General features: G+C 46.4%; 1 protein-coding gene and 1 long non-coding RNA gene across 2 annotated transcripts in view; one reads left to right on the top strand and one right to left on the bottom strand.

Moving 5' to 3' along the window:
* The window catches only part of CCDC88C (coiled-coil domain containing 88C), a 916777-nt gene that overhangs the window by 80491 nt on the left and 810935 nt on the right, over positions 1–25351 (bottom strand). The gene's annotated exons all lie outside the window — the stretch shown is intronic.
* LOC138526764 (uncharacterized) lies at positions 137–1872 on the top strand. The gene is made up of 4 exons (XR_011283729.1): positions 137–263; positions 447–601; positions 709–863; positions 1268–1872. It is a non-coding gene; the product is annotated as an uncharacterized lncRNA (long non-coding RNA).

Genomic DNA, 25351 nt, shown 5'->3' with positions numbered 1-25351 from the left:
CTGGCCGGCCCCAGGACACACCCACCTGCCATTCATTCTCTCAGCAGGCCCTCATTGGTTGCAGCGCGATCTGCAAGGACCTCCCGACACGTCGCTGAGACACGCGCAACGTGGTTGCCAGGGCAACTGTCCTCCTTCGGCTCTTCCTTGTCTTCAGCCTGAACTCACACGGCAGGCTGTAGAGAGCAAGACACGCAGCAGTTTCCCTGCGTTCTCTCCTCCTTTTTGCTATGATCGGGGAGCCGCGCTCCTCATGAATACAGGCAAGTCCTTCCAGCCTTTCCCTCACGGATACGGCTGACAGCACCTACCAGTGGAGTGACCAACCACCATTCTTAGACACGGGCACATTCTCTTGCCCCTCTAACAATCTTCATTTACATTGCTTTTTGAACATTTTTCTTTTCCCTTGTTTTTCCCCCATTTCATGTTGGTTTCCCATGCAGCATCGCACATTGAGGTTCCCACAACGACAAGAACCAACTATTCGGAGTTCTCATCCACAACTGGTCTGTGTGGACCCAGATGTCTCCAGTCACCATGTGAACTGGCCACCCTTCTTCTCGTCTCTCCACTCTTTTATGAAGAAGACACCCTTCAGGTAAATCCTTGTTCCTGACTAGCTCCTTCCTATGCATACCATCTCCCCTCCATTCCACTCACGCCTTCCATTAACCGTACACACCAACGGTTATATCTCTCTTTTAGGCTCCAGACATTTTGCCAGCCCAGGGATGATGACAACTGGATCACCACGATTCTCCAGTGTTTCTTCCCACTTCCTCGCCTCAGCCATTCGTGTACACCCTACACACCCCAATCAATAAGCCTCAAACGACTCCCATCTATACCACCTACGTTAGGTAAGTGATTCATCACCCCTCCAGCCAGTCCTGCCTCTTCCACTCGGACCTTGACTTGCCGACCAGCGGGTACTGACTAGGGGACCCATGCACTACTCCTCCAAAGGGGACCCAATGCCACCATCTGTCTTTCTGCCCTTATTTGGGGGGAGGTTCATCGGTATTTTACCAGAGGCTTCCCTCTTTACATGGGGCTTTGTTGTATGTGGCTATGAGATATATCTCAGACTCGACCAGGGTCGATGTCTGACCTATAGATTATTTCTCACTTTACATGCAGATTTTATAGTACAGACCAATTTTTACTCCTGATTGATTTCACATTCTTATTTTTCTTGGTTACTTATCCCCCTTTTTCCTCTACCATTTGTTTTCTCTTCTTTTCTCCCCTTTTACTAATGCAGAGTCCTGCTAATTATCGCCATGATGAAGGCGGAGTACATTCCTTCCACATGAAGAGTACTTTTCACTGATTCTGTTCCGCCGAAACACTTCTTTCAACCAGAGGGGAAACGAGGTCCTTTACAGAAAATTTGTGATTTACCGGGACCTTGTTACTTATGTGGCATTGTCCACCGATGGGCCTGTGTTATTTGTTTGAAGCACCCTCATCTCATGTTGTTTGTTCATTCCCCCTGTAGCGTAGGCAGACCCTATCCCGACACACAATACCTTTAGTTTTGGGAATTTATTCTAATCGCTAAAGAATACTGTTTACTTGCTTCACTCCTTATATTTTTTAGCAAGATCACTCTTAGCATCAACTGGAATAGAGTGACAGTTGGACCTATTTCTCGTTTTCGGTTCAATCTAGTACCCCAGTGACAAAATAACTGGTTTTCTGTCAATATTGATGATTGCTTTATGTTTTTTCCTTTATGTACTAATTCTTATTTTTTGATTGTTTGAAAGTTTATATACTCAATCCACAAATGTGAAATTGATGTTATTGATTGTATATGTTCTTCTATGTTGGATTTTATTACATGCACCACCTTTTTGATATAAAGTTTTAACATCAATCTCTCCAAAAATGTGTATGTTTATTTTCAAGGAGTGCTCTAGTACACATAATTGCATGTAACATAGATAACCACTATGGTTATATAGGTTGAGACCGGGTGAATATTTCTAATTCATTTACACTTCACACTGGCTAACCTTGAACATACCAGTACCTTTGTTTTGTTTTCCATTCACATATCACACATTCCATTCTCGGTTAGTCCACTCTTGGCCTCCAGGGTTGGCCGTCCCAGTGCTACTAATCCAGAAAGTGAGTTTACGCAGAAAAGTAAACATTCCCAGCAACCTAAAGAGCCTCTACACTTCATAAAGTTTGCTTGAGCACATCTCGGATCCATCACACAGCAACAACTACAATTATTTCATAATGATATCACTTTCTTAAAACTTTCTTCACATTAACACCCCTGCTGCCACAGACACCTTTTCTAAATGTTTTGCACTTGGGATCCACGTTGGCTGGATCGCCACGCGCTCCCACTACCACAAACATCATCACTCTCCTTTTAATCAGTGGCACCACTTTTCCCTATCCCTGCCCCTCTATCCCCCTTCCTCTCCCTCTGCAGAATACTGCCTGGACAGCCACGGCAGGGCCATAACATGGCAACTTCTAGAAGAGCCTCAACACAGACTTAACACATTTGGGACTGGATTTACCAAACCTCAAGCTGATCGAAATGCAGCGCAAACATACTGAAGGTGCAGTCCAGTTATTTCCATTCCATAACGCACATTTTTTTTTAAAGCAGCTACCAAGGGGACCCTTTTAAGGAAGCAGTGCCTTTCACCCTCACACACAATTCCCAACAGCCTGTGAGCGTGGTTCTTTTACTCTGATTCCCTGATTTGCAGGGAGAAAACCTCCATCCCCAGGAATGTGTGCCAGCAAAGATCACTGGGGCTCATTCGATATCTTATGTTGTTTGCATGGGGCGGGGTGCGGTGGGTTACCTTAAATAAGGAGGCCACTGATAGTTGAATGGAGTTTAACCTTTAGTTGCTCAGCACTTCCAACCCACAGTACTTCCTGGTTATGCTTCATGCCCAAAGGTTTTCAGCGGTGCTCTTTTCCCCTGGAACTCTGTTTTACTGAGTTCCCCAATGAGTATGCAGGGTTACCAGCAATGCTTCGTCATGCGAAAATCGACAGAAATGGAATAGAAAAATAAATAAAAACGCAGAGGGTTGGCCCACAGAGAACCTCATCCGGATAAAGTGCCAGTTCTGCCCTAGATGTTTGTGCGTATGAGTTTGGCATTGCACCACTGTTTTTATTCTTTGAAAGTGAGACTGTAGGCACCAAAGTGCAAATAGATGACAAAGCAAGGGCTGTGTGCCTGGTGATAGATCATCTGTGTAACTGAGGTCTTATACCTCTCATGTTAACTATTGTCACCTGACTTCCAAAAGCACACGTCTCATTGATGCTGCATATTGGTGGGACCGTGAGGGTATGCTGCATATTGGTGGGACCGTGAGGGTCTGTGGCATCACTTTTTTGCTTTAACTCTGTCATTCCATTTAAAGAACATTAAACCATCTCATTGAGCAATCCAACTTTCACTCCAGCCTCAGCCATCTTTATACACTGTGGCAGGTCAGATGGAAGACGCGGACACTGGGTTGACATTTCCACTTGTTACTTATTAACTGAGAAGAAAGGCCCAACTTTCCCTATTGCTATGCAGGTGTTCCCTGCCTATATAAGGTGTTCGTCCGTCGTCCGGAATTCAAAAAGTCTGCGGTCCAAAAAAATGAATTATAACTGACCCCATCACTGTTCTTACAAAATAAGGTCAGGAGAATCCTGCGCTCCTCTCGATTGTCTTTTCTTGCAATGTTTCTCCTTTGCTTCAGACTTATCAGTGGCTAACTTTAAATGTTTCTTGTCACCTTCTGTACAAGTCTGTATAACTCTTTCACAAGTTATTTAGGCTTTCCCTCCTCTTCAGGGATTTTCTTCCAGGAATCCCTTTTGAACTCTCCATCTTATCTTTTGCTCCACACGATATGCCTTTGGTACTCCCGTAACATACTTTCATAGACGGGATATGCCTTCTTGGAAGTCAATGTTCCCCCACTCCTGGATTGGGTTGTCTCATATACCTCTTCCCTTATGGGCTTCACTTGCTGTCACTTCATGCCACTCTTAATGCTCTCTTTTCCCGCTCTTATTGTGCTTCTCTTTTTCAAATTATTATCGTTCCGTTTCATCAACTTTACTGTCGCATCAATTTCAATGGGAGAGTTTCTTTTGTTACATAACAATACCCCGGGGGCGTATCCTGTCTCCTGTTCTCCCTGTAACTTTGGAATCTGCAGAATGTCTCGAGGACCTCGGCTCACTCGGGTTCACTTTGGCTGTTCTAGTTCTTTGCCTTCTCGTTTTCTCTGGTGTCCCGCTCTTGGTCCTCTCCCTCTTCATGGACACATACCACTGCAGGTAAACATAATTGTTGTGGTCATGCCACCACTGGCATTTAGGCTCCCTTCTCTTCGGCTTCACTCTCCGTAACAACGCTGGGCTTCCAGCATATTACTCTTGTTCTCATAGAAAATCTGAAAGTATGGGGCTTAGCAACTCTCCTTGGCTCCGCCTCTCTTAGATGTGATGCCACCAGGGAAGCCTCCCCCTGCTGACATACGCATCTCTCGGCTTCGCCTCGTATCGGCGTGTGCTCGGCCTCTAGCCTCCTAGTCTGAGTTAAATGAAGGTCTCATTTTATACTGTCCTTCACATCAGATAGTCCTATGTATTTCACCATGGGCAATGAGTTTGGGAGTTCCTCACAGGAATGGGAGTCCTTGCCCCTAAGGGAGAGTTTTCTCACAGCGAGGTTCCACGTGCCCAGAACCCTAGGGAGGGTCTTGCGAAGCGGGCTCACCTCCCTAGCCTCAAAGGGGAGGCTCCCCCCCGGGAAAAAGAGACATTCCCTCAATTCATCACAATACTCATAACACCAGCTACCCACACATGCCCCTCCCTGCATCAAGCCCTTTGGTATTTTTTCCATATTCCATGTTCCATCCAATCACTTACCTAGCCCACACCTTTCATCCTTGTTCCAGAGTCATTTTGCATCTACATTTTTTCAGTTTCTTGCTTTCTTTTTTCCCTCATGTTTTCATCTGGCCCTCTGCCTAGGCCTCACCTATTACATTTTTTGTACTATCCACCTTCTCATTCACTCTATACCCACACAAAAAGGACACCTTCCCACTCTATCCATTTCCACTGTCCAATGTTCACCCCTTTTCTCCTCACAGCCTCAGGTCCTCATTTCAACTATGTGGCCTAGCATTTTCATATACACCTTCCCCACAATGCGGACCGGGCTGCTTTTTGAAGAAAACAACCTTCCATATTTTGCTCTTTCTCTCCCACCATGTTTTATGGGGGCTGTATTTCTAGACTCTGTAAGGGTGTAGAAAGAGGAGACTGACACACAGGTGGCATAGTGTTTGCTATAGACTTATTCACAAAGAAAATAAAGAGAAAACCTAACTTTCCATATCCCTGCGAGGGGTTTCCCTGCCTCAACTAAAATTCTAATGGGTCTGTCAGAATGTCCATGTAACTTAAAGACTCCACCGTCATGTGTCCAACATCTCCAATTCTGTCCCTTAAACTGTGAGGAACCCAAGGGCATCCTCACTTCCTTCTCCCCAATATCCTCAGCTCATGTGGCCAGGGAAGGGCCATCACTTTTGGATCCCGAACCCGAGGGTGAATATGCGAGGGAGGATCACCTGTGTAGAGGAGAGTTGGGGAATGAAAGGGGGATGTCCTTGGGTGAGACGCGGTAGCCCCATTTCCATTCCACGATGAACCTTCAATCCCAGCAGCCTTTCTGGGATATTGTTACCCTTCTCCCTTTTCATCCTTCCAGGATAATCCTAGAAAATGGCATCAACATAGTGACACTAGGAAGAGGTTGAATAGGAGGATTGTCTGGGAGAGCAGCAGGGTATCTTCTTTTGCCTTATGAGACCAAACATTACCCCCCTCCCCCTTCCTTTATAGGCTGTTGCCAATCATGTCCTCTCACGTCCCCTCAGTCACACCATTCTAGTACTGGGACGAGGAAGAGACGACTTGGAGTCATGCACACTGACGTTCAGGTATACCACTCTAGTACTGGGATGAGGATGAGGCAACAGAGTTGTGCACACTAAAAATCAGTTACACCACTCTGGTACGGAGACTAGGAAGAGACTTGGACTCTATTACCAGGGTTAGGCATATCCCAAGAACATAAGTAATTAGAGACAGGCAATTGAGTGGAAGGGCTTGCACCTGCAACCTGTTAACAGGTCACAGGTGCATAAAAGGAGGAGTCACCAGTGGGGAAGGGGAGACCATCAGGAGAGAAGCCCGGGCCAGAGAGGGAAGAAATCCTGCTCTGAAGGAGGCTGCCAAGGAGGGTCCTACCTGGAGTCCAGGACGCCCACAATTGTGAAGGAGAGACTCCGACGCAGAGCCAGAGCGGGCCGTGAGAGGGTCAGCCCTGCCAGAGCCTCCTTGGTCGTGTGCTCACAGCCGGAACTGTGGAGCATGTAAGAAATCCCAGTGGCGCTGTATGCCACCGGTAACAGCCGCGAGTGACAGGTGGAGCTACCACCAATCCACCGCAAGACTTGCAAAGAGCAATCGCTGCTTGCAAAGACAAAGAGACGTGTCCGCGGAGCGACAAACGGAAAGAGAAGATGCCGGAGGAGCTGCCAATGACCGGTGAGTGAATCAGAGGGAACAATTGTACCAGGGCGCTCCTGGGGCTACTACAGGGCAGATAGGACTGACGGATAAAGAGAAATAGGTGTACAACTGAAGGTGGACCCATGGTGAGGGGTTTTAAGGCAAGCAAGTTGCAAGCAAGGTGAACTTTAAGTGAAAGAGAAGTGAATAAATCATTATTGAATACCGTACTGAGGGAAAGCTTTAATGAGCATAAGAATGGAATGCCAGTGTGGGCGAAAATCATGTAATAAATAATGCAATACTGAATAATATGGAAAATCAGTAATGAACATTGTTAAAGCTTGTGAAAGTAAGGTGATACAAAAGAATGAGCACCACATAGTGAACTGTGTGGTAGAGCACATTGTGGCAAAGCCAAGAGACTGGCAAGGAGAAACCAAAGTGAAGGTGAATCAGAGCACAGGTGTAGTGGCAGAGAAACCGTTGGGGTATTGGTTGCGTGCCTTGTCGTGGGTGGACCTTGTTGTTCGACAACTGCGCCTAGACCGAAGATACCCTGTCCGAAAAGCCAAGGAAAATGCAGATACCAAATCTTCACTGATGAAATAGATTGCTAAAGTGAATACTAAAGGTAGCGATCTCTAAAATATTCAAGAGATTGAAGGAGTTAAAAGTAAGATCTGGAATTGATTTCGAGTATTAAGAGACTGGAACTAATTGTGAGTTGGCAAGCTGGACAAGCTATCGTCTTGGGGAAGGGAAACCCAAGACCTTGTGAGCTTTGTTGTCGCCTTGGGGAAGCAAACCCCGAAGCCATCCTGCAACTGTGTTGTTGCCTTCGGAAAGGGAAGCCCAAGACTCTGTGGAACTGTTTGAACTTGGGGAAGGGGAGCTGGAAAGTAAGCCAAGAGCAGGAAGAAGCACAGACCTTAATTTGGAGCACTACCTCTTTTGTTGTTGACATCCCTACACAGTGATTAGCTCTAGTTGTGAGGGCAAGTGCAGGGTTTGGACAAAGACAGGCTTTAAGTTGAACTTACTGATTCAGACTATCCTTAGTTTCTTTAGGAAGGGAAATCCGACCTTAGCATAGGGCATGTTAGGCCTTACACAGGCGAGGCGGGAGCCAGCCAGTGGAAGAAGGCCTGCAAAAGGCCCTGTTTGCCCCTGTGCAAACCATTTGTGATCATCCTGTGAGGTTGAGAGGGTTGTAGCCCGTCTTCCAAAGGGAGAGAGAAGAAGAATTGCAAAAATAAGTGGGCACTACTTCGTTAAATCCACTCAGAAGAAAATATCAGGTAGTGAAAAAAGTGAGAAAAATGCTGATATTCTCTGGTATTTATGCTAAAGTGTTCAGGAGCTGACCACGACGTGTCTGGAGACACCCTGACTCAAAATTACATGTGGAGCAGAAGACTGGGTAAAATAACCTAGCCACGCAGTCGCTCTCTGTTAATCCCAACCTGGGGTGTTGAGTTTAGATAAAAAAATCACTTGTGTGATCATTGATTTTGTAGGTCAGGTATCCAAATTTGAACAAATCATCAAATAACACTGTCCCTTATTTGTTTTATAAATGGTTTATAAACAAAAAAGTCAATCTAAAAAAAAATGGTCACTAATAACTTCTTAGTGAGGAAGCGGACAACACATCCTTAGAAATCAGACCAAATATGCTAATGCATTTCAGAGAATGTTCTCCGATGAAGGAGAACATTCTCCGAAATGCATTGGCATATTTGGTCTGATTTCTAAGGATGTTTTGGCACAATAAGGCACAGTGTTATTATGTGATTTGTGCAAATTTGGATACCTGACTTACAAAATCAACAATCACACAAGTGATTTTTCTAAACTCAACACCCCAGGTTGGGATTAACAGAGAGCGACTGCGTGGCTAGGTTATTTTACCCAGTCTTCTGCTCCACCTCTAGCCTGTCTCCCTCAGTTGCAGGAGCAAGGATCCTGCTGCCTACGGACTGACGTGCCCCTTAAAGCCTCCTGAACATCCAGCGACCATCAGTCTCCTTTGATGCCGCCAACCTCAATTACATGGTGAGGCTACATGACATTTCGACACCGGCTGCAGTATTTTGATTTCATTTTACCCTATGTTGCGCATTACGTGCTAATGCTGCCCATTGTAAAGCATTGTCCGCACTTCTGCCTGTTCACATAATGGTGGGCGCAACACGGCACCAGATTGAGTCTGTTAGATGCTAAGCAGCTCGGCCTCTTCACCCAATCCATGTCACCTGCAGGCGAAAGCCGGCCAGTGGAAGAAGGCCTGGAAAAAGGCCCTGTTTGCCCCTGTTCGCCACAGCGAGCTACGGCCTGTCCCTTCCTGGTTAAGCACATTTGTCCCCCATATCTCACCACCATCCCTCAATTTCCCGCACGTGGCTGGAACTCTATTCAGCAGAACCCTTCCCCATCCGCATTCAATGTCTTCTACGTCTAAAATTACAATACGTCAGTTTCCTGCATACTGCCGTCATAATACCTATAGACTGTCTCTATCGCGCCCATTAGACATCCGGCCTTGTTGGATGTTGAACTGCTTGAGCATTCCATTGATGCCACCTTAGTCCATCCCGTGACTGCACTACTCATCTTATGCATCTCTGCTCCTATTTGTGTAGATGAACGTACGCCCACACTACCACTCATTGCATCCTCCAACCACATCAACTAGCACACTAGCACAGCCTCCAACCCGTTGTGTGATTAATTTACATTGTATTGCATTGCTCAGCCAACAGCGCCAACATCCTGCGTCTAGCCTAGGGTGGGTGCTAGTCAGTGTTCGATACTACAATGCCTAGCCCCCCCACTGGGTCCTTTTTAACACCCTTGAGCCTCTTATCTAGCCTCTCACATCCATTGTGTTTTCTTGTGCTCTTTCTGCAATTGTTTAGCTGAATGTGATTGAACTTAGCCCACCATTATGTTTTGAATTGACTGTTACTCCGCTCACTGTGAATGTACCTTACACATAACCCATTATGCCCATTGTGCCTCTGAGTGGCCTACACTGCGATTTTTAGCCCACCTTGACTGAACCTCATACTCGGCCCATTCTGACCACTGTGTCTCTGAGTGACCCACACTATACTGTTTAGACTACTGATTGCACCTCTTATTTAGCCTATTATGCCCATTGTGTCCAAGTGTCCCACACTATACTATTTAGACCACTGTGTTTGAACCTTATACTTAGTCCATTGCATCCCGAGAGACCCATACCATAGTGATAATTCCATTGCCATCTAACCCCACTTCTAGTCCAATGTTAGTCTGCAATCTACATTTTAAAGAGACCTTTGTGACTCGTAACACTTTGGATAGACTCACCCAAGAAGCCCATGGTGACACCCATGTATCTATTACTAGGGACCTGCTCCAGCTCCTAAGTATGTTTACCACCCCCACACCCATCAGCTTTACACTCCAGCTCAGTCTATTTTATTTATTTGCATTTGTAAAGCGCCGACTGCCCTCGGGCATCGCAGCGCTGTTAAGAAGGCTTACTTAGTTACATAAGTGCATCTGAAGGCATACATGCATGTTGCTTCATACAGTTGCAGAAAGTGCTTAAAATTGATCACATAGATTTGGTGGGCAAATATATGGTGCCAGCCACATCTTATTCAGTGGCAGATACATAAAGTTGCGTGGTCAACATCGGTAAGCAAGAGCATGATGCCAGCCACATGTTGCATGGCGGCAGCTACAAACAGTTGCATGGTCAAAGCTAGTATGCATATACAAGGTGCCAGCCACAAGTTACATGACGGCAACAACACATACATGCAAAGTCGGAGTCAATAGGAAAGTGTGGTGCCAGGCAGGGAATACGAATGAGGAAGGCTACACATAAATGCATGGTTAATGTCAGCATAGACCAGCATGGAGTCAACCCCATGTTGCAGGTGCATACTAGTACATAGGTTCAAATCACCAGGCAGTAACGTGGAAGTATGGCGGGCTGCTTCGCACACTTACTGGGATGGGACGAGGGGGAGGGTGGCACCTCAGGGTACACAGGTGACAAACGGAGGGGGAGGGGTACAGACATACTGGGTGCAGCGGGGAGGTGGGGGGAGGCATACAAACATACTGGGTGCAGCGGGCTGGGGGGTCATACATACAGAGAGGGTGCAGGGAGGGGTGCGGAAGGCATACAGACATACTGGGTGCAGCAGGAGGAGGGGGAGGCATACAGACATACTGGGTCCAGCAGAAGTGTGGGGGGAGGGGTACAGACATACTGGCGAGGGGTACTCACCTCACGAACCGGGCTACCAACAGGGAAACAAACAGGGCCTTAGAAGGTGGGTCTTGGGGAGAAGGGCTGGCGTCCACCTGCCGGCCTCAGGATTGGCCCTTACGGGTAATGCAAGGACCAATCACACTACAGCAGGAGTTGTGGCAGGTAGGGACAAAGAGAAGGCTGAATCCGTCCACCATCTTGGAAAGTGGAAACCAGCACAGGTCCCTGGTATGGCCCTTGCACAACATACACACAAAGCCACGCAATTCCATATTAAGTACTCACCAGGCAGAGTGGTATGCGCTGGTGGCGTCGCCGAGTGCGCACAATAAAAAACGAACTTCAGATGTCGTGTAAGCATGAGGCTCCAAGTGGAGCATGCCAGGTTGCATAATTCAAAAACAGTTCCCTGTGTCGAGCGCAGCCTTGTGTTACAGTCCAAGTCCCCAGAAGAGTGGAGGAAGAAGCAGGTCCAGAGTACGCAGAGGGTGGAATAAGAAGACAGGGAAACAAACAGGGCCTTAGAAGGTGGGCCTTGGGGAGGTGGGCCGGCGTCCACCTGCTGGCGTCAGGATAGGCCCTTATGAGTAATACAAGGACCAATCACGCTACAGCAGGAGCTGTGGGATGTAGGGACAAAGAAGGCTGAATCTGTCCACCATCTTGGAAAGTGGAAACCAGCACAGGGGCCTGTTATGGGCGTGCACAACATACACAGGAAGTCACACAATTGCATATTATGCACTCACCAGGCAGAGTGGTATGCGCCAATGGGGTCGCTGAGTGCCCAAAATAAAAAACGAACTTCAGGTGTCGTGTAAGCATCAGGCTCCAAGTGGAGCATGCCAGGTTGCATAATTCAAAAGCAATTCCCAGTGTCAAGCGCAGCCTCGTGTTAGTCCAGGTCCCCAGAAGAGTGGAGGAAGAAGCAGGTCTATTAGACACTTGCCTAATAGCTATTACAGCCAGCCAATCTATGCCCCATCCCTCACTTGCCAAAATGCCAATCTCAACACTTCTTAATCCTGCCGTCATACCTCCTCACGCTAACAATGCCAACTGGATTAAGCCTACCATGTTCCTACCACCCCTAATCCTCCCAGACCGGAGCAAGCCCACCTTATTCTTGCCACACTTAAAAGTCCTGACCTTCAAAGCAAATGTACCCCACTAATCTCTACCACGCAGGATAACTTTAATCACCCACAGGTTAACCGATTAGGTGCTACGCCAAGTAGACTAGACTACACCTCAACGCCGCCCCAGACCATCACCACCAGGCCGACACCAAACCACCCTTGCCCTACAGCAATCAGGAACACTAGACTTGGCCCCAGATTAGGAAAATCGTATACCCCATCATGTGGCCCACCTTCAAGGAATAGTCAACCCCAGGGACTGAGGGAACCAGAAACCACAGCTAAAAACCACAAAACCTATACAAGAGCCAAACAGATTACCACTTCTCCTGACACCAAAGACCAATGCAATAATTCTACATCTATCAACGGGGCACTGATTAATGCCAGATCCCTGGTTGCACATGCAGTAGAAATTGCTGACCTAACTATCGACAAGGAATCTGCTAGAGGCAGCGAAATTGCTTTTATCGCCAAATCTACCCTGGGTCTCAGAATAATTTCACACTCTGCTACCAACTGATGTGAATTGCTATCAATTAAACTTCCTCTCAATCCAATTTGTGCAGTATAATGGCGCATCTGATTTATAGACCTCCCGGTCCCATAGGCTCTTTTGAGGAAGATATAATCACTCTCCTCTCCACTAACACCAAACCCTCCTCACAAATGTTAATACTAGATGACTTTAACCTTGGGCCAATTACCCCAATGACCTACCTGCCACGACTCTGGCAAATTCCATGGCTGAGCTAGGCCTCACTCAAAGAGTCCTTCACCCAACGCACCTAAAAGGGAGAATCCTAGACTGGGTAGCAGACCTTAACTGAAATATCTTGATAACGTCCATTGAACCACACCCCTGGACAGACCACCCCCTACTCACTTTTACTATCCAAGACTGCAAACTCCCGAAAAAACAAAACCTGATTGCTTCACCTATCCCGACGAGAAACAAAAGGAACATTACTGTGGACAATCTCAAACACTTTCTCCAACCCCTGCTCAAACCTCTACCAGCCTCCTTTGACCCAGCAGAATTACCCTAGCCCTAGACAAAGTCGCACTGCTTAAATTGGGCAAAGGCAAACGCAAAGCCCACTTGAACTCCTGGTTCACCCCCTAAACTCAAAGCCCTATGAAAGGAAAAGATGAAACTGGAAATAACTTGGAAAAACAACACTACCTTAGCCAACAAAGCTGACCTACTCAAAATCACAGCAAACTACAAATCTGAAATGATCTTAGCAAAACGCATCACCTATAACGATAGAATTGATGAAGCAAGTTCAAGTACCAGAGAACTCTTTACCATATTAAGAGAATTGGAATCGCGCACCCCTCCAACAGACAACTGCATCAAGGACAAAACGTGGTGTTACAAGATCCAAAATGCACTAGCCAATAAGATCACCCTACTCCAAAATAAAATAACTGCCAAAAAAAAAACAACCTCTCAACCCAAACAAACTTTGTGAAACCTTGTCCCAATCTGCCATGACCACTCCAGCGATTTAAATTTACACAAGTCTCTACCCTTGAAGTGGAAAACATAGCGTCACTCAAACCCTCTAATTGTCAAGGAGACTCTTGCCCTGCATCTACCTTTAAAGAAGCTGCCAGTGATCTAGCACCATTCATCACCGCACTTAACTCAACCTTTCGCACTTGTACTTTTCCCATCAATCTGAAAAATTAATGGGTACTCACACTTCTTAAACAGCCCTCCTTAGACCTGAGTATTCCCACCAACTTTAGTCTCATCAAAATAATCCACTTCCTTCTAAAGATCATTGATAAAGCAGCCTATATCCAGATACAATCCTACCAAGAATCCAATAACCTTCTTGGACTCCGTCAATCTGGCTTCAGACCCCAACATGGTACAGAAACAGCACTGATTGACCTGAAGATCCAGATTGACGACTTAAAAGAAAGGAACATCAGCCCTCCTGCTTCTTCTGGATCTATTGGCCACTTTTGATCTGGTTGATCATAATGTGCTGTGCAAGCATCTATCATCTGCGGCCCATTTTTCAGTAGAAGCAACAACCTGGATCCAATCATTCTTAAGCAATAGATCGATGAGTCTTCTTACAATCGGCGGCCGCTAATCCTATTCCCATAACATGTGAAGTCTCACAAGGTTCATGTGTATCACCCACCATGTATAATGGGTTCACTAAACCATTATTTGATGAACTGGACTATCTGGGTGTCACCTACACTAGCTATACAGATGACACCCTTATACCTTGGACAGGTGACTAGGAGAAAGATCTAGCTCTGGTCAACAAAATCTATCTCATCATTGAGGCCTGGATGGCCACCCATGGTCTGTGTCTGAATGATGAGAAGACTGAGCTGCTTCTCCTATCCACGCCTTCCAACCAGAAGAAACTGAGTAATCATTATCTCGCTTTCAACATTGATGGCAATGACATCAAGGTGGCTAGAGAAGTAAAAACCCTGGAGAAGCCCGAGCGTGAAAAGGGCAAGTGCCATCCCAGCTGACTGTTTGGCGTTTGCGTTTGGAGTTTGCTGCAGGAGCGCAGCTTGTGTTTTGAATCCCCTGCTTTTCCTCTGCTTTTTCTCTGCAGCGAGCCGTGAGCTGTAAGGAGAGCAGGAAGAAGAAGCGAGGCCACGCCCCCTGCGAGGCCATGCCCACACAAGTGGGTGGAGCTGAAAAGGAGCTCCCAGTCGTCCTTGCGGCGAGAAGCCCGAGCGCGAAAAGGGCGAGTGCCATCCCAGCTGACTGTTTGGCTGTTTGCTGGCTTGCAGGTCTCGTCAGACAGGCAAACAACCAACCTCAACGAGAACTATGTTAGAAAACCAGGTGTTCGAAGAAGAGGACGGGCGCTGTCTTAGAAGCTCCCGGCCAAAACCCGATGGAGACAAAACCCTTTGCTTGCCCCAGAATGGAAAAAGCTTATGCCTAACAAAGTCAAAGCCCACTCCCCCAGCGACCAGCAAAATCGGGCGTATCTACAACAAGCCGAGCGGCTTGGAAAAACCGCAGATTTTGTCTGTATGCCCAAACACAAACACATGCCCTCCCATATATCCCCCTTTTTTACCTGGAGGTCCTGGCTCCCGGGAGAGGTTGGACATGGGCAGCGCGGCTGTGACACCACAAATTCGAGGCCCCATTACAAAGAATCCGCCGCCGCGGACCGATGGCCCGGCTTCTGCCCCGCTGGCGCCTTCCGGAGGGAGGGCGGAGCACGGCGGTGCCGTGGAGCCGCTTGGCGAGCGGTCGGCATCGGGACCAGGATCGTTGCAAGGCGCGACCAGGGGCTTGGGGGCAGCGCCTCATTCACCCCGGTACCCTTGAAGGTCCGACGTGGGGGCCGTGCAGGCCCAGAAGAGCACGCTTGCAGACACACCCGAAGCAACAGCCGAGGAAGCGGCTGCCCCAGCGAGGGAGTGGGCGGAGCCAACCTCCGTGCAGAGCATGGCTGAACAAGTCCACACGCCAGCAGAAGGCTCGCCGGAGTCAAACAGTGCAACTACACCTGCCCCAATTCGAACTGAATCATCATGCATGGAAGCCTCCCAAATGCCCAACACTAGAAAGAGGGCCAGAGAGTACAGTGGTCAGTCAGAAAGACCAAAAACGACCAAAAAAAGAAACGGATCCAGCCAGAAAAAGAATAATGGCGCAAAACAACCACCAGTAAACAGGAAAAAGAAAAACAGAGATAATACTACACTCAGACATGGAACGACAACGAAACTAACCTCAATGCAAATATTAACAGATTTCTTCAAAACACGATTGACAACAAAAAACAAAGACTATAAAGAGCTTTCTGACGCAGAAATGCTCGCCGCCGTCAAAGAAAACTTCCCATGTTCCAAACACCACAAAATCGATGAGGGGAAAATTGCAGTTCATCCCCCCACAACACCACCACAAAAACCTCCCCTGGTGGTACTGAGTGCGATCCAGAAAGAAACTCAGCCAGGCACTCAGTCGCCTTACATGAAAGCTAATGAAACCATTGAAAAATCTTACCGGGTCTCGCCGCAGCAATAGACTCCGGCAACAACAGCGAAAAATGGGAAAGTTGGCATTCACCGCAATAAGGAAAGCCTTAACAAAAGGTGGCCTGACCGATCAGATGACACAATTGACCTGGATCCAGTTACAGAGAAGATCTTGCCAGTGCCTGCAAATGAAGACACCAATCTTCCACAGCCTGAGGGCCCTGTGCAGCCACATAACAAGGATCACAACGAAGAAGTCTGTGCTATTGATGACATGCACAGTCGCTTGATAACTCCAGCACAACCACGTGAAGGTGAGCCTCTCGTAGACACAGTCTCTACTGTCGCCAAAGCACTTGCCGAAAGTCTGCGAGGGGAGGAAGATAAAGAACAGGACAAAATCGATGGCAAAAGGAGACACTCCACGGAGCGTCCTGGTCTAAGTTCTGCTTATAAACCCCATGGCCTTAGTAACGGGTGCCAAACGCCAAGACGTAGATTTAGCGACCAATTGCACACCCCAGGAAAGGTCCATGCCACGCAACCCGGCCCCCAATTCCAGAAACACAACCAAAAAAAGACTTACTGAGTATCATGTCTTCCATCACAATCGCCTTAAATCCATTTTGCAAACTGTACGAAACACTTAACGACACCACAAAAGATCAACAAGCAATGATCGCCATGATTCTGACGAAAGTCGGCTACCTGGAGGCTTTCATTGCAGCCAAAGAAGAGAACAACAGTTATGCGAACAAAATGGACCAATTGGCAAATCACTTAATAGAAAAAATTACATCAAAAATAGAGAAACAAGGCGTGCAGGTCAACAAGCAAAGTAACACTGCAGCAACCAAAGATTCAGGCGTCCAAACATCACCTTTGATTGACCCAATCTTGAACATCAAAATAAAAAGTTCCGCGTAACAACATTCTGGCAATCCAAGATCTGAAAGCGAATCAACTGCCACTGCAGCTCACAATCTGAACACCCCTGAGGTGGTCTTAGTGGTAGATAAAAAAAGTACCAATTCCAAAAGCATCAGTGGAGCCTCAGAAACGGCATACTTAATCTTCGACAAAGCAAACTCAAAGTGCAAAGGACCGACGACCACCACGAATATCATGCGACATGCGAATACTGATAAATCATTAAAAGCAAACAACAAGCAGGCACAAGAGCGACCAGCAGCTATTGCAGAGAGTAACACTACTCAGCAGGCCGCATGCAGCCAAGCAACTCATTTAAACTCAACACAATTCAAATTAGATTAACCCAAATCAGCAGCAGATTTTCTGAAAGACGACAATCTAATGAACATCAGTGTCTACTCAGACGAAGACGCTGAACAAACTTCAGCACTCACACCTAGTCCAAAAAACAACAGGACTACATCAGCATCTGACAGCAAAACGCCATCTACAACCAAAGGAAAACATATGACGACATACTCGGACCGAGATTTCGAAACTTTGGAAGAAAGACGTAATCGTCTATCTCAGATCTTCTGTCAAGCAAAATCCAAGAGAGTGGAAGTCCCTATCCCTGATCAATCCCGAGAAGCGAAATCACAACGCAGCATTTCCCAAAACGCTAAATGCAATTCAACTGGTCATAAGAGATCTCAAAATCAGACCACCGAACATCTAAAAGAAGTAGAAGCAACACGCCACGCCTCTCTAATAGAAGGCCCGCCTGCAACAACAAGAAACAGGCAACATGAGATCACACGTGAAATCGACGGCAACACCCAAACGAAGCCGAGAGAAAAAATGCAAGACTTGGGTAGAAAAAAAGTCAGCTACAGATCAAGAACGGATACGTACGTAAGACATCAGGAGAAATACACTGAGATAAAGTGGACACTGCATATGGCGCAACGATCCAGCAATAAGGATGATCTCACGCTGAATAGAAGAACAGTCATGTCAATACTGCAGCAGATTCCAAATCTTAAAGACATAAAATCAGACGATTTACTCATTGTGGAACCATGGCACAACAGGCGTAAAGCAGCAACACTTCTGCACATAGGGTCTACCACCATCTACAAGCAGATATATAAAAGCAAATCTGAAATTTACAGTCTTGGCTTCAATCTAGATACGATTACACACCAAGAAAAAGCATGAGTAAAGAGAATGGAATGAACAGAAGTACGACACTCAAAGCTCACATACAAGAACCAACGATGGAAACAATCAGAACCACCCCGAACAAAGGCAAAACAGTCTGCACACACCGAAATATAAGCGAAAGGATTCAGAACCTCCTCGCAAAGCACAAGATCACCGTAAGGAGACACAAGAAACGGCAAAGCAAGAAATCTCAAAGAAGACCATTCATGCCAGCAAACATCGATCAAGCAGAGAACTGCGTTCACAGGACAAATCCTACAAAACAAAAAGAACCATCTCACAAACTATACAAAACAGCCACACACCAGAAGTCTTGACCACACACGCTGATAACAAACAAGGAATCTGGGCTTGGTTACCAAAAGCTCTAACGATGCACTGGAAAAAATAGCAATTCACCCACAGAGAGCTCACTCCAACACCACCACCACAAGACGAAAACCTGCATCGTAAAGTGAGACTATGCTCTTGGAACACCAGAGGGCATTCGCATTTAACAGCTCCAGGAGACGTCAATCTAGGACCATTTGACATCATATGCCTCCAGGAGACATGGTTAACAAGTGCACCAACCTTGGAAGGATTCCAGATAGTTATGGCCCCGGCAGTCAAGGGCCATTTAGGGCGACCGATGTCTGGACTCATGATTGCCTGTCGTACCGGATGTGGACTCTCTATTGGTCCAACCCTAACTGCAAACCTGTCCCTCCTGGCAGTAAGCGTCACATGGAAACAGAAGAAAATCACTGAAGAAACAGAAAACTCAATAATCGTTGTCAACGCATACTGGAATCCTGCTGCAATCAGTGGTGAAAGCTTTATCACAATGTGCGAACATGTCATCGACGAAGCTATGTCAAAGCTGTTGGTGTCATCTTTACTGATTTGCGGCGATTTAAATGCCGTTTGCAATATTGAGAAGAGCCTACGAGCCAAAAAACATCTAACAGCCGCAGAACAACGTGGCAGAACATGGCTCGATCTGACGCAATCTCGAGACCTACACAATCTCGACCTCGCGTTCCCACAATCAAATCGAACACCGACTTGGGAACGTGCGAACACGAGTGAGACAATTGATTACATATTTGTCTCCAAATCGCTATTAAGCGCTACTACGTTCGTCAACGTACGTCGAACAGCCGCCAGCGATCACAATCTCTTGGAGACCTGCTGGACAATTCAAAGCGCAAAAAACAAGCGCACAAATACGGACATCGAGATTGATGCAAGAGGATGCAGACTCAAATTAAGTGTAGCCGCAATTAAAAACCTAACACACAGATACAAAGGCAATGCAAGTCAGCACATTCTAAAGCAGTCTACTACCAGCCTCTTCTAGCGGCATACAAACACAAGAAAACAAGTTTAAAGGTCACAGTCAGCATCAAAAAACACACCTATAACAGTGACCTAGTAACAAGAAGACGTGAGTACAGAAGAGCCATGAGAAATGCTAACAAACTCGCATTAATCACCAACGACATGACTACACAAAAAGCCTTGAAATCCGAATACAGAGCTTGGTTACGAGACCATTGAGGCAAACTATCAGCAGGACGCCGAAAATATTACCAAAGCTCTAACGATAAACAATGCAAGAGACTTCTGGTCCTTACTAAGATCAACAGAACAGTCAGAGGAGAACTAGATAACGAGCAACATCTCACAACTGACCTGGGAAACGCACTTCGCTGAGGTGTTCAAGTCTGTCATACCTAAAAACAAAGTGAAACATCAGTACCAAGAAGCAAAGTAGACCAATCTAGAAGACAAAGACGACATTATAGAAATCATTAAAAAGCTCAAAAATTCACGGGCGCCGGGCCCAGATGGAATCACCAACTTTGAACTCAAAGCGCATCCTGAAGAATGGGTCACTTTCATCAGTGACATTTTTCGGCGCTGCACAGAGTCAAGCTCGGTACCGAAATCATGGACAACAGCTACAATAATCCCCATTTACAAAAAGGGAGATATAAAGGACCCGACAAATTTTCGGCCGATAGCGTTGCTGGACTGCATCGGCAAAGTCTTCGGATCATTACTTTTAAGAAAATTTCAGTCCTGGGCAGTCACAGCCAAATGTAACGACCATCTTCAATCAGGTTTCAAAAAAAATGCGGGAACATCGGGCAATATACTAATCTATAGTATAATGAAAAGCAGAGCCTTCCAGTATGGTCATCCATTGTTCGTTGTGTTCATCGACTTCACACAAGCGTTCGATCGAATTGAAAGACATCATCTCTGGATGAAGCTGAGAGGCTGGCAATGTCCCGATGCCTTACTGGCCCCCATTCAAGCCTTGCACCACAACACCTCGATGAGAGTGTGCCTGAGCTGTGATGGTGAGCTATCTGAGGAAATTCCAATTTCTCGGGGAGTGAAGCAAGGATGCCCACTAGCTTCAGCCTTATTCCTAGCCTACATAGGCGATCTTCAAGTTCGTACAACCAGCACGCGGGCCTTTCCGCCAAAAATTGGAAATTCTACGATTGTACGGCTCTTATACGCAGACGACCTTACACTATTTGACCAGACACCGGTAGGCCTACAACTCCAACTCAATGGCCTACAAGAGTACGCAAGGGAACATTTTCTGGAAATTAATAAAGGAAAAACCAAGGTAATGATCCTACAAGACACGAAGAAGAAAATCACAAATTTCAAGTGGTTCCTTGAAGATTCTAAAATCAAAATCGTTCAAAACTTTAAGTACCTGGAGTACAACTCGACAGCACAAAGACTGAAACAACTATGCAATCTGTTCTGTTTAAAAAGATCAAAAAGCTAGCAGCTCAGGCCAAGACAATCGACCGCAAATTTGGGAAATTTTCATTACAACCAACAATCAATTTCTACAAAATGAAGGTCGTGCCTGCAATAACATACGGAGCAGAGGCCATGCCGGCCATTCCAAAAAACATCTGGCTCAAGCTGGAAGCCTCATTTTGGAGGTCAGTGCTCAAGCTCCCGAACTCGACCTCAGGAGTAGCAATAAGACGTGAGCTGAGCCTCCAGTCCATGCCATGCACAGTAAACTGTAATACACTAATGCTCTACAGAAAGTGCAGAATGGTCGATGGTAATGAGATCTACAGCATGATCAAGCGTGAGATGGACCTGGGCAAATCCGAGATGTTATCAACTTGGCAAAAAGAAAACACTTGCCTCTTGGACACCATTGCCTCTGACAAAGCTGATCTTATCCACAATCCATGCAAAATTTTACAAAATCTGAAGGAAGCAGACTGGGCAAAGACGACCGAGCAAGCCTCAGCTCAAAGGCTCACCGCCCACCTCCCTGGCAATACAAGAAAATTGAACGAGCTTCAAAATTACATAAAGAGATTCCCGAACAAATGGGCTCGGAACCTGATTCTAAGAGCGCGTCTGAATCTTTTACCAACAAATGAAATCTTGTACAAAGGTAACAAAAAACGACCAATTGATGGAAGAACCAACATGGTGGTGCAGACTCATTGGTGGTGACAAAACCAGCTGGCAAATAATAACAGCCAAAATACTGGAATTCATTGCGAACGATCTACTAAAAACCAAACAATGATACAAAGAGTCCAAGTTTCACACAGCCAACAAACCCTAGTTGATATGAAATCGTGTTCGAGAGGCAAATTAGAGACATAACGAAAAAGTAATATTGTAAAAATCTAAGTTTGATTAAACAATAAAATAAAAAACCCTGGGTTTCTACTTGGACTCCTCCCTGAGTCTTCAGAAACAAGTCAGTGCCACGGCCTCAGCGACAGCTTATACATGCAAGATTATCCATGCCTGCAAACCCTTTCTCTCCACTGAAAGTTGTATGACGCTGGCTAGAGCTCTAATCCTATCAAAGATTGACTACTGAAATGCACTTTACATAGGTGCCAGCAAATATATCGTCGATAAACTGCAGATTCTCCAGAACAACGCACTTAGAACAGCCCTAGGCCTATCCAGAAGCCAAAACATCTCAGTGCTCAGATGAGGCATCAATTGGTTATCCATCAAAGAAAGGATACATCTCCATAAAGCCTCTCTGACCTGCAAATGTCTGAATAACTGAGCCCCTCAATACCAGATGGAAAAATTCACAAAATAGAACTCCTCATGACCCACAAGGTCTAGCAACACTGGGTGCCTAAGAGTCCCCAGGTTTAAATTAAAAAATAAAGCTGGTGGTAGTAGCTTTACAGTCAGGGCTGCCCAACTCTGGAAGTCCCTTCCCATCGCCCTAAGAACTGACCAATCCTTTCACAAATTCAGGAAAAACACCAAACTGGCTCACATCCATAGACCGTACGACTATCTAGCCACTTCTGCATCTTTGTATATTACCTGTTGCACATTCACTTAATTTCCAATTCTGTTAATTTTTGTATATACACACCTTCCTACTATGTATTATTTTTATATTTCTTGTACTGTACCATAACGTGTTTTCCTCTGTATTGTAACTAAGTTTCTGCATATTCTTGTAATGCACCCAGATACCTCCGGGTAGGGAGCCCTTTACAAATAAACAAACACCAGCCCGACATTTAATTAAAAAGAACAAGTTACTTACCAACTGGTAACATTCTTTCGATTGGATGTTCCTCCAATGTATTCCACATCTTTGACATGTAATGTCCATAGCTGTGTACTTCGGAAACCTTTTCAGCAGAGGGCGTCTTGCATCGATGGCGTCGGGTCGATGTCTTTCGAAAGCCTCCATCGAGGGCGACGTCACCGGATGTTATAAATAGGACGCACGGCACCCGTAGCCTCAGTTTATGTTTTTTCCTCGCTAACGTGTGACATGCACCTATCCAATGCCTGCTTGACTGCACATAGCCTTGCAGAAACGTAAGCTGCAATCGCATAGGAAATTCTCCAGAGGGGCAGGCTGGGAGGGCGATGTGGAATACGTTGGAGGAACGTCCAATCGAAAGAACGTTACCAGTTGGTAAGTAACTTGTTCTTCGAATGGATTGTGTCCTCCAACATATTCCACATCTTTGACAAACTCCCAAAGCAGTACCAGAAAATGGAGGTGGGAAAATAATTTAGAGTACCCAATCAGATGGCAGAATAAAGAACCTCCTTACCAAAGGCCATATCTTGACCATGGAGTGTATCCAGGGAGTAATGTTTAACCAAGATGTGGATAGAAGCCCATGTGGCTACATCACAAATATTCCTAATAGGAACTCCCCGCTGCAGGGCTGTGGAAGTAGCCACGCCCCTAGTGGAATGAGCTTGCAACCCTTCAGGAGGGTCCTTGCCTGTCAATCGGTAACATTCAGTAATGGTGAGGATAATCCACCTGGACAAGGTCTGTTTGGTAACAGCTGTCCCAATCGGTGTCCAGCATACCCCACAAATAATTGATCGTCCACTCTGACCCTGGACATCCTAGAAATATAACAGCTCAGAGCTCTCCTATGGTCCAACCTATGGAGTTGTACTCTTCCTTACCAGGATGAGGAGGAGGATAGAAAGAAGGAAGAACCACTTTCTGGCTTAAATGAAATTCAGACACTACCTTAGGTAGAGAGGAAGGACGTACCCTCAGTAGAACCCTATCCTTGTAGAACACAGTAAAGGGCGGCTTAGATGAAAGTGCCTGCAATTCACTCACTCTGCGAGAGGAAGTAACCGCAAACAAGAACACCATCTTGAAAGACAAAAGTCTCGAAGGACAAGAGTGCAAAGGTTCAAATGGAGCATCCATCAAGAATTTCAAGACCAAATTCAGATCCCAAACCGGCACCTGGAATGGGGACAGCGGGAACACATTAGTGAGCCCTTTAAGAAATTGGAAAATCAAAGGAATCTTAAAATAAGAACATTCTTCAGATAAGCACTTGAAGACAGACAGCGCCGCCAGGTAACCCTTAATGGTACCTATTTGAAGGCCCCTGTGGGCCAAAGAAAGCAAGAAAGACAGAACCAAGAGAATAGAACACTGAAAAGGATCAACATTTTGTCCTCTGCACCAGTCACAAAACTTACACCAATGGCAACGGTATAGGGATTCGATTGCCAGCCAGCTGGTCGAAAGCAACACCTCCATCACGCCATCCAGGAGGTCCCAATCCTTATACCTCAACTTTTCAGATACCAATTGTGAAGGTTGAGAGTCTTGACCTCTGGATGGAGAACCCAACCCCCCCTCGCGAGAGAGAAGATCCTCTCGGTAGTGAAGACGGCATGGAGGGCAGATGGACATTTCTAGAAGGTCTGGGTGCCACGCTCTCCTGGCCCAATCCGGAGCAATGAGGATCATGTGGGGTACGAACCTCCGCAACCTCCTCAACAGTTGAGGAATGACGGGGACCAGAGGAAATGCGTACAGAAGTGGGAATGACCAATCCACTACGAACGCGGCTCCTAAGACTCCTCTCGGAAGAAATTCCTTTGAGCAGAATCTCTTGCACTTCTCGTTGGCTCTGGTGGCGAAGAGATCCACTTGTGGGGTTCCCCAAAGGGCAAAGATCTCCAGAATGGATTTCCTAAGCCAACTCCCACTCGTGAGAGATCGTGCTTTGCCTGCTCAGAGCATCCGCCGCCACAATGTCCTCTCCGGCCAGATGAACTGTTGAGAGTGAAATTCCCTGCTGGATTGCCCAGAACCAGAGCTGAATTGCCTCTCTGCACAATGGGAATGACCCCAGCCCCCCCTTTTTTGTTGAGGTAATGCATGGCTACTGTGTTGTCCGTCATGATCAGGACACTCTTCCCCCGCACAGACGGCAGAAAAGCCTTCAGGGCCAGCCTGATGCTTTTGGAAGGGAAGGCAGTAGTCGTTGGCTATGGTATCCAGAACCCACGCATCCGAGGTAATAGCTTGCCATTGTTCGAAATGCTGAGACAGTCTGCCCCAATCGGCGAACCATGGAACATGGCCTCATGACTGTGTTTGGAGCAGCTGCGGCAGCGCCTGAAGGCAAAGAGGCAGCTGCCTGAGTGGCTTTGGCACCCCTATTTCCCCGACCACCGCAGGTACTTTTTCGTTGGCCTCTTTGACTGGCAGCTCCTCTCTTCCTAGCAAAAGAGGAGTAGTAACGAAAGGAACCTCTCCTCCATTGCTGTCCCCTAGGATGAAAAGGCAGAGGTTGACGCACAGCTGCGGTCAAAGATTTAGCCGCAGCTTTGGCGGTCTGCAACCTCTCAAGGCTCTCATCAGACTTCCATGGTCAGCTTTCTCAATTGTCAAGAGAATCACTCC

The sequence above is a fragment of the Ambystoma mexicanum genome, chromosome 14 (assembly GCF_040938575.1).
Source record: "Ambystoma mexicanum isolate Mex_15411 chromosome 14, UKY_AmexF1_1, whole genome shotgun sequence".
Taxonomy (NCBI): Eukaryota; Metazoa; Chordata; class Amphibia; order Caudata; family Ambystomatidae; genus Ambystoma; species Ambystoma mexicanum.
Note: the sequence above shows the minus strand (reverse complement) of the source record. Positions and strands in the feature narration are given on the sequence as shown.